This window comes from Zingiber officinale, chromosome 9A, assembly GCF_018446385.1.
Source record: "Zingiber officinale cultivar Zhangliang chromosome 9A, Zo_v1.1, whole genome shotgun sequence".
In the NCBI taxonomy this organism is placed as follows: domain Eukaryota; kingdom Viridiplantae; phylum Streptophyta; class Magnoliopsida; order Zingiberales; family Zingiberaceae; genus Zingiber; species Zingiber officinale.
Window position 1 is genome coordinate 104,010,741 of NC_056002.1, and position 11,085 is coordinate 104,021,825.

General features: G+C 34.4%; 1 non-coding gene across 1 annotated transcript; it reads left to right on the plus strand.

Moving 5' to 3' along the window:
• The first annotated feature begins 629 nt into the window (after nucleotides 1-629).
• On the plus strand, nucleotides 630-735 carry LOC122022006. Its single transcript, XR_006122756.1, has one exon. It is a non-coding gene; the product is annotated as a small nucleolar RNA R71 (small nucleolar RNA).
• Nucleotides 736-11,085: the final 10,350 nt, after the last annotated feature.

An 11,085-nucleotide genomic window follows, 5' to 3' on the forward strand; every position in this document is an offset into this window, starting at 1 on the left:
CTTAGTGAAGGTCTTGGGAAAGGTACTTCTAATTTCCCATATTCCCTTTTAGCTTGTGGAGGAGATTCAACTTGCTTATCTAGTGTTGGTATGATCAATCGTTGAGGGAAAGGTACTTGTGGCATTTGGGAACCTCCTGGAATAATGGAACTGAGTTCATGTGGTCTTCTATTGTTCTTCTCCTCAATTCTAAACATGTCCTTCTTCAGAAGTTCTTCATGATTTTTTTCAATTCTCAACCCAACATCATCACACTTTTCACTAGATCTTGTGTGCGAAGGAGAGGGGTCTTCTTTAAACCAATTTGAAACAATTCTTTCAATCTTTGCCCCTAAATGTTTGAACTCCCCGTTCTGTGACTTGTGATTTTCAAAACTTATAGATGGTTGAGTTACAATTTGTTTGACAAGCTCTATAGCATTTATGGCTTACACTTCTCGAATGTTTGAAGGAGATTTCATCCAATTTATGTTCGACCATTCATGGAGGTTCAATGTCACTTGATCAATTAACATATATGCTTCATCCACACTTTTGTCCATAAAAGAACCTCCAGCTGATGAATCAAATAAACTCTTGTCTGAGAAAGAAATTTCCCCTTAGATATGTGCAAAATCAATCATTTTTCAAAACCATGATGAGGGCACTGTCTTTGAAGACTCTTGAATCTATCCCATGCTTCAAAAAATGATTCTCCATATGCCTGAGCAAAATTTGTTATGCAATTCCTCATATACACTGTTCTGCTTGGAGGGAAAAAATTATTCAGAAATTGCTTCTCCAATTGCTCCCAACTTGTGATACTTTGAGGATGGAGAGAATATAACCAAGTCCTTGCTTTATCCTTGATACTGAAAGGAAATGTCATCAATCGAACTACATCTGATGACACTCCTTCACATTTCACCATATCACAAATCTCTAAAAATGTTTCAAGATGCAGATAAGGACTTTCTGATACTTCTCCTCCAAATTTGTGACCTTGTATCATAAAAATTAACTCTGGGTCTAGTTGGAAACTTTCTGCTTCAATTTGAGGTTGCACAATGGAAGATAAAAATCTTACAGAAAAGGGTGTAGAAAAATTTCTCATGGGCCTGCTTGATATGTTAGTGCTCATGGATATTCAAGAAAAAATTATAAAATGAAGAATCAAAGACAAGAAATAAAATGCAATATGAAAAGTAAGAAAGAAAATGCAGAATTTAAATTGCAAGAAAGAAAGTGCATAATAAAAGAAGAAAGAAAAGACAAAAGGAACAAGAAAAATATCTAGAATAATTTATATGCCAAGAACAAGATTGCAAGATATGTTACAAAAGAAAAGAAGAAAGAAACAAAATCAAAAGAAAACAGAGAAAAGTTAGACAAGAATGTTAGAATCAAAATGCAGAATTAGAGTTACAACAAAGGAATTGACAAGAATGTTATACAAGAAAGGACAAACTTATGAAAATAGAATTCTAACAATTAGTTGCAACTATGCAAATGAAAAGAAAAGTTACGTCTAGTCTAAATCATTTGATAATTCCTAATATTATAGCGCAGTCCCCGGTAATGGCACCAAAAACTTGTTGTCTCTCCGCAAGTGTACGGAAATATCGCAAGTAATATAAAAGATTATCGTATCCACAGGGACTGGAATAAGCACTAAGAATATCTCAAAACGAATTAGCTAGACAATAAATCAATGTATTAACAAAGTCTAGATGTAACTATGAAAAGTAAACAAAAGAATGAAAGAATAGGCAACATGAATAAAGGCAATGATAAGGGTTATTCTAGGAGTTTTGGTTTCTTTGTAAGGTTCTTCAATGTAAACGATCTACCAAATCCTTTTTTCTCAATTATCCATCATTTGTAGAAGGTTGTCGGTTCTCTCTTGCAATAGGAACCGACCTAGGACTGAAATCTATACCTAGATTGATCAATTAGGAATAAATCTATGTTGTCCTTACACGGGCTTGCCTGTCACGAACGTCCCTCGGAAAATCAACATAAGAATCCATCACTCATCAACCCATCCAGATATAAAGATTAATGCATAAATCTATCCTACCCTCTTGAAATACCTAATTTCCCCTTCAAGATAATCCCTCAAACGTCCTTACACGAGCATGTTCCTGTCATAAAGATCCCTCAGAAAATCGAATGAAGAATTACCTCTACAAGATCCACAAGATATCCAAACATTCAATCAAGCATGGTAATTAGCCACAATCACAACATTCCACACAAGATCAAATAGATACAAAACAGGACAAAATCATAGAAATGGGAAATTGGCATATCCACAAGAGTTTTACATCAAGAATTCCTTACAAATACTCCCTCCATCCTAGAACAAGATATCTACTCCATATATCGAAGAAAGTGTTGGTTAATCCTAGGAAAACGTACCGGTTCCACTGTACAAAAATTTTTGTACAAGTGTCGAACCTTTCCTTAAATAATCTATTGTGTTCTTTAGAAGTTAAATAAGGAATCGCAGACGAAACTTAACATCATTGATTCCAAATTTAACTTATCTGTTCTTAATGGTTTATATTTGAATCGCAAGCGGAACTTAACACTATTGATTCAAATCTACCTAAGTTATTAATTCCATAAATATTAATTTCCAAAATTGGCTTCCAGGACTGCATGGCGAGGCACATGACCTTCTTGGATATGGGAGCAACCACCACCGCCTAGGCAAAGCCTTTTAAGGAAAGCTAATATTTATTTCCTTAAATAACTCTAGGTTAACCAAAAAGAACAATCGAATCACAAATTCAAAAAAAAAAAACATAAACTCGAAAAATAAATTCGATAAACTAGATCTAATTGCCTCTTGTATTTAGAATTCATACAAAGAAAAATAACTAGTATGATGCGGAAGAAAAATACTAGTTATACCTTTTCTTTGTAAGCTAATGACCTCAGGATCTTCTGTCGTATTCCTCGCCTCGCCTTGGACGTCGTGTGGGCGACGATCCTCCAAGATGAACACCACCCAAAAGAATCCTTCCTCTTCCTCTAAGATTCGGCCACCACCACCACCAAGGAGAAGAGAGCAAAGGGAAAAGGAGAAGGGAGAGGGCCGGCCACCAAGAGGTCTCCAAGCAAGAGAATAAGAGTTGTATCTCATGAAGCCCCCTCACCCCTTCTTTTATATTACTTGCCCAATGCAAATAAGGAAAAACCTTTTACAAAAAATAAAATCATCCAAGAGTTTTTCCTTTTCCCTTTTTATTTTTTCTTTTCTTTCCTCTTGATTGAATCAATCACCAATCAATGGTTGTGATTAATCCTATATGGTTTAGGATTAAGTTTGGCCGGCCCCTTGCTTGGGCACCAAGCAAGGTGGCCGGCCACCATATTTAGGAAAGGAATAATAATTTTTTATAAAATTTTACAAGAGAAAAAACTCTTATAAAATTTTACAAGCTCTCTTTCCTAAAGTAGGAGTTAAAAAAAAAGGAAAGTTTCTAAAAATTAAAACCATGTTTTAAATTTAAACACTCTCTTATAAAATTTCCTTTTTTAACATGATGATAGAAAATTTTAATTTAAAACTTATCTCCCTTTTTTTCTTAAAACTTTTAAAACTCTCTATTAAAACATGTGACCTAATTCAAATAAGGAAAGTTTTAAAAATTAAAATCTCTCTTTTAAAACTTATAGTTTTCTATAAAGAGAAGATTTTTAAAATTCAAAACACCCCTCCTATTTGAATTAATCTTGGTCGGCCCCTATAAGCTTGATCACCAAGCAATAGGGCCGACCCCTATAAGAGGATGTGGCCGGCCATTGCATGGTCACCAAGCAATGGTCCGACCCCCTTCTTGGACACCAAGAAGAGCCTTACATTTGGATGGACTTGAGGCTATAATGAGGCTACGACAGGGACCTAGAGGAGAAATTGGTTTTAGCCTTCCGATGAGCTTGAGTATCCCGTGCTCGCCCCGAACACACAACTCAAGTTCATCGATAATAACTCATTCCACTAAAGAATTATTATCGCACTACCGCACCAATCCCAAATTACATTATGGGCTCTTTCTTATCATGAGTGTATTAGTCTCCCTGTGTTTAAGATTACGAATGTCCACTAATTAAGTAAGTTACTGACAACTCACTTAATTAATATCTAGCTCCAAGAGTAGTACCACTCAACTTTATTGTCATGTCGGACTAGGCCCACCTGCAGGGTTTAACATGGCAATCCTTATGAGCTCCTCTTGGGGACATTCTCAACCTAGATAACTAGGACACAGATTCCTTCTATAATCAACAACACACACTATAAGTAATATCATTTCCTAACTTATCGGGCATATTGATTTATCGAGCTAAACCTCACCCTTTGATAAGTTAAAGAAATAAATATTAAATATATGTGTTTGTTATTATATTAGGATTAAGAGTACACACTTCCATAATAACTAAGGTTTAGTTCTTTTACTAAGTCAGTACAAAAAGAACTTACCTAAATAATCTTACTCAATACACTTAAAGTGTATCAGTGTAATTTATTAGTCAAGATAAACTAATACTTAATTACACTACGACTATACTGATGATTTGTTCCTTTCCATCTTAGTCGCGAGCAACTGTTTATAATTTATAGAGAACCGACAACATGATCTTCTGAGTGTGACACCACACTCCATGTTATCTACTATATAAATTAATTGAACAATTACATTTAACAAATAAATGCAGATATTGACCAATGTGATTCTTTTATTTCAACAAATAAATGTTTACAAAAGCTAGACTTTTAGTATACACTCTAACAATCTCCCACTTATACTAAATGACTAAGCTGTTGGTGCAGGAAGCATCCGACGATCGAACCTAAGTTTTGATAATGGCAAAGAGATTCAAAGTTAAGATTCTCTGTTATCTAACATGTTGAATGAGTATTTCAGGAAAGTCCTAACTGCGGTTAGGCAGGTGAAAACCATAGGGGGTGGTAACCCTTAGGTCCTAGGGGGTAGTAACCCTAGGTGGAGAAAAGTCCTAGCTGCGGTTAGGCAAAGGGAATACCCTAGGGGGCCGTAACCCTAGGTCATAGGGGGTGGTAACCCTATGCGGAAAGTCTTGGCAGGTCGATGGCTTCATGAAAAAGTCCTAGGGGGTGGTAACCCTAGGTGGAAAGTCCTGGTGTCGCGAACCAGGTGAAAGACTGGACTAGCCGGGGAAGCGGATGTCCAGCAGAAAGTCCGGAAGCATCGAGTGCTGAGCAAAAGTCCAGTCGATCTGGAGGATCGACTGACAATAGGTAAATCTCCTGAGTGGAGTAGGTGAGGACGCGTTCCCCGTAGAGGGAACAGTAGGCGTCGGGTCGACCTAGGGTTTCCGGTTGGAAATCCGAAGTCAGACCCGGACAGTCCGGAGACTGTCTATACTTCATTTATCATATTTATTGTGCTAACTTTGTGTTGCAGGATAGTATTTTGGACTAACGTATCTTGCAGGTGCAAAGGAGCAACCTAAAGCCTCGGATGAACAGTGTCCGAGGCGCCTCCATGGAGCTTGGAGGCGCCTCGAGTGCAAAAGCTGAGCTGGCTGCGAAAGTTCATCGAAGGCGCCTTGAAGGGAGTATAAGGCGCCTTGGAAGGCGCCTTGAGCAGGGTATAAGGCGCCTCCAAGGGATGAAGTTCAACCAGTTCAGATCTGATCCACGCTGAAGACTAGGCAGCATGGAGGCGCCTTGAGCAGCCTTCAAGGCGCCTTGAACACCCTTTATAAGGGGGTTTCGACCAGCATCTCAAGACAACAACTTCCAGGCTTCCTCTCTTCAACGTGCTACTAACAAGATCATTCCGAGGTGCTGTTGCGACATACCGACGACCTGGAGCATCAGTTTCGATTCTATTATTATCGGTATAGTTTACTTTGGTGCTTACAATTGTAAAACTTTTATTGTACTTTTAACGAACTTATAGTTGTTGCCCACCGGAAGCGATCAAGGATCGCGGGCCTTCGAGTAGGAGTCGCCTTAGGCTCCGAACGAAGTAAATTCCTCTGTGTTTGTGTGTTTGCCTTTTTATTCCGCTGCGTTTTAATTACTCGAGTGTTTTACGAATCATACGAAATAGCCGCGAGCGCTATTCACCCCCCCTCTAGCGCGTCTCGATCCAACAATTGGTATCAGAGCGGGGTCGCTTTGAATTGGTGCAACCACCATTCAAGCATTTTTCGTGGCTTTGTCGCTTTGAATTGGTGCAACCACCTTTCGTTTTTTTCCCTCCAAAACTGTTTTTGAAAAATTAATTTTCATCTTTTCACCATTGGTTAGAATTATCGAAATATTGCATTTTCAAAAATTTGTAGTAATATTTTTAAAATATTATTTTAATAATATTTTAATAATATTTTATTATTTTTTCTCAAAATTCCTGAATTACTATTTTTATTTCTCTCCCGCACTACTAATCCAATACTAAGTCTTGGAACAAGCTTTATTGTATTTATTTTGCGAGATTGTGTTTCTAAAATGGCCCATCAAGAAGGCTACAACACTGCTCGCCCATCGCTCTTCTCCGGAGATGATTTCGGAGATTGGAAGGGTCGGATGGAGGCGTATCTCCAGACTCACTTTGAAGTCTGGATGATCGTCAAAATTGGGCTTCAACTGCCAACTGACGGCGCCGGCAAGCCACTACCTTACGAGAACTGGGACGCGAACCTTATCAAAAGGGTAGAAGCAAACGCAAAAGCAACGTATACACTTCAGTGCGGCTTAACGAATAAGGAGCTGAATCGTGCCGGCCCATTCTCAAGCGCCAAGGAGCTGTGGGAGAATCTGACAGAGCTTCACGAAGGTATGTCAAACACAAGTAAGCATGATTTAAATGATTTATTTGAATTGGATGAACAGAATGATACTACTTCGGCCGAGGAAGGTATTACGATGGTTGCAGGTACAAGTAAGACAGAGAAACATATGTTGAAAGCAACCTGGTCTGAGTCATCAGATGAATCCGGATCCGTTGAAGAGCAACCGAGCCTTCTTGCTCTACCAGTACTAGCGAACATTATCGACAACGAGTCCGAGTTCGAGTCCGATTCAGAGACCGAGAGCGAATCAAACACCGAGTCCAAGCGAAGCCACGGATCCGCATCCGTTTCCGAAGGACCAAAACCCACAGTAAGTGCTTTAATGTCTAGTATTAACTTAGATGACTCGCAAAATTTAATTCCATACTTGCTTAAAAAATTGGCTAAATCCAACGTCCGGGTTAAGTCGCTCCAAAAGGAGGTAACAACCCTTAAGGAAGCGACTGACTCGAGTTCTTTAACTGAGTCAGTTCAAATTGGAAGTTCAACTCAAGTCCAACAACTTGAGGAAGAAAATTCCAATCTGAAAGCTCAAATTAAAGAACTCAAGAACACATTGGAATGGTTCACCTGGGGTTCCAAGAATCTGGATCTGATTCTTGGAAAATAGCGAGCCGTTTACAACAAAGCCGGACTTGGATTTAAGACCAAAACGAAATACAAATCGTATTTATCATTAGTTAATAGAAATAATATAAAGGTAGTCCAAGCATGGGTACCTAAGTCCAACTTGGTCAATCAAGTTGGACTTGGTCAATATTGGGTCCCGAAGGATCAAATACACTACCTCGATAGACCATATCGAGGCTATGATCCAGGAGGAGCAAAAAGAAAAACAATCTTAAAAATTTGAAATTCAAAATTAAATTTAAAATTCGAAATTAAATTACAAATTCAAAATTCAAAATTCAAAATTCAAAATTCAAAATTCAGAATTAAATTAAAAATTCAAATTTTAAAAATTTGAAATTAAATTCAAAATTCAAATTACAAATTCTAAATTCAAAATTAAATTAAAATTCAAAAATTAAAATTATAAATTCAAAATTCGAAATTAAAATTCAAAAATGAAATTACAAATTCTAAATTCGAAATTAAATTAAAATTCAAAAATTTAAAATTCGAAATTAAATTTAAAATTCGAAATTAAATTCAAAATTCAGAATTAAATTAAAATTTTGAAATTTGAAATTAAATTAAAAATTTGAAATTAAATTAAAAAATTGAAAAATAGATGGAGGATCCAAACTAGCTGGCACCTCCAACTGAACTACCCGATAGGGTAACTGAACCTAATATACCTGAAATGGGTAAAACAAGAATAGATTACCCGACAGGATAATTAAGGTTAGATTAAAACGGGATAAGTTTAACTTGAACCACAGTACTGGTGAAGTTTTTGGATGATAGTATGTTAGGGAAGCTTGGGCATCGCATGTCTAGGAAGATATGGCTTCGACCTGGTGCATTTGGCCAAGTGGAACTGACCGAAGCTACCCTTAAATGGATCCTAACTAGTTAAACCAAGGATTAGTATTAAGTTCAATGGGTAGGACTATTTGGAAAACCTCGAAGGCATGGTTACTTTAATGAGCTCCGTGTGACTCACCATAGCCCAAAAGTTTATCCAAAGAATGCTTACTTGTTGAAACCAAAGCTAAACCTGAATCTAACACAAAGTTAAATCAGACCCTTAAATTCAACAATATTTCATCTCACAACAATTATAGGATTACCTGATTGAAAACTTAGATCGGGTGAGATGACTAAGGAATTTAAAATTCAAATTAAACTCATAACTATAATTCTATAATCAATTAATTTATTTGAAAAATCTTTTCAAAAATCATTTTAAAAATTTTTTCAAAACTTAATTTCAAAATCTTTTCAAAAATCAATTTAAAAATCTTTTCAAAACTTAATTTTAAAATCTTTTCAAAATTATTTTAAAATCTTTTCAAAACTTAATTTCAAAATCATTTCAAAATTATTTTAAAATCTTTTCAAAACTTAATTTTAAAATCTTTTCAAAACTTAATTTTAAAATCTTTTTAAAACTTAATTTCAAAATTCTTTAAAATTATTTTAAAATCTTTTCAAAATCATTTTAAAAAACTTTTAAAACTTTATTTCAAAATTATTTGAAAAATCTTTCCAAAATCATTTTAAAAATCTTTTAAAACTTTATTTCAAAATTATTTGAAAAATCTTTTCAAAATCATTTTAAAAATCTTTTAAAACTTTATTTCAAAATTATTTGAAAAATCTTTTCAAAATCATTTTTCTTTTAAAACTTTATTTCAAAATTATTTGAAAAACTAATTTCAAAATCCTTTGAAAAATATTTGAAAAACTAATTTCAAAATCCTTTGAAAATATTTGAAAAACTAATTTCAAAATCCTTTAAAAATATTTGAAAAACCAATTTCAAAATTCTTTGAAAAATATTTGAATAACTAATTTCAAAATCCTTTAAAAATATTTGAAAAACTAATTTCAAAATCCTTTGAAAATATTTGAAAAACTAATTTCAAAATTCTTTGAAAAATACTTAAAAAACTTATTTCAAAATCCTTTGAAAAATATTTGAAAAACTAATTTCAAATTCCTTTGAAAATATTTGAAAAACTAATTTCAAAATTCTTTGAAAAATACTTAAAAAACTTATTTCAAAATCCTTTGAAAAATACTTGAAAAACTAGTTTCAAAATCCTTTGAAAAATATTTGAAAAACTTATTTCAAAATCCTTTGAAAAATACTTGAAAAACTAGTTTCAAAATTCTTTGAAAAATACTTGAAAAACTTATTTCAAAATCCTTTGAAAAATACATGGAAAACTTATTCAAAAACCTTTGAAAAATCATTGAAAAACTTATTTCAAAATCCTTTGAAAAATATTTGGAAAACTTATTCAAAAACCTTTGAAAAATCTTTGGAAAACTAATTTCAAAATCCTTTGAAAAATACTTGAAAAACTAACTTGAAAATCTTGCTCCCCTAAATTTACTAGACTTACAAGAATATGGAATTAGCCCTGAAGGAAATGGAGAGCTGAAGTTTGAGCATGCTCATGCTTTAGGGCTCTGATACCTGAACAAAACAATCCAGATAACTTATTTAACCTCATGCTTGGACTTAAAGACCAACTAAAATAGATAACCTAAATTAAACATTTAGGTTAATTCTTTATCCAAAAAAAAAAAACAAATTCTTACTCCTATCTTTTCAAAATTAAGTTTTAACGCTAAGTACCTTTTAAACTGAACCTACATTCATTGTTTGCAAAAGGCTTAGCTAAAGTGACTCATATAACAACTTTCAAACTTTCTCAAACTTAGCCACATTATAAATTTTAACTCTAAATGCTAAAATACTTGTCTAAGTTAAAAGTATTAAAAAGTATATTTCTTTACTTGCAAAATTTAACTCATGGATTTTAAAAGACTTTTGCTAAGTAAATTGAGACTTCAAATTTCTTTACAAACAATTTGGCTCCAAAATTAAAAAAAAAAAAAATCTAGCTAAGTTTTTCTAACTTTAATTAGGTATGTCTTTCTAAAAACAACCAAGTCTCAAAAGTGGCTAAAGGCATCATTCGAAATCATCCATATATTAGCCTTTTAAACTTAGGTGAAAAATATTTCGTTTAACTAAGTTTCACAAGCCTTCTTCTACCTTCTCTCAAAAAGATTGTTTTCTTAAAATCTTAAAACATGCTTTCAATTGATTTTTAATATATGGCAAAGGGGGAGAGTAGAAGAAAATTCAAAGAATTAAAGAAAATTAAAAGAAATTCAAATTTTAAAAAGTGAGCTTTTATTAAGGGGGAGTCTTTACATTAAGGGGGAGCTCTGCACTTAATTTAGCTCTGTACTTAACTATCATTATGCTTGTATTTTCATGCTTATCGTTTAATGGCATTATTTTCTTAACTTTGAATTTTTGTTGCCATAATCAAAAAGGGGGAGATTGTTGGTGCAGGAAGCATCCGACGATCGAACCTAAGTTTTGATAATGGCAAAGGGATTCAAAGTTAAGATTCTCTGTTATTTAACATGTTGAATGAGTATTTCAGGAAAGTCCTAACTGCGGTTAGGCAGGTGAAAACCCTAGGGGGTGGTAACCCTAGGTCCTAGGGGGTAGTAACCCTAGGTGGAGAAAAGTCCTAGCTGCGGTTAGGCAAAGGGAAAACCCTAGGGGGCCGTAACCCTAGGTCATAGGGGGTGGTAACCCTATGCGGAAAGTCTTGGCAG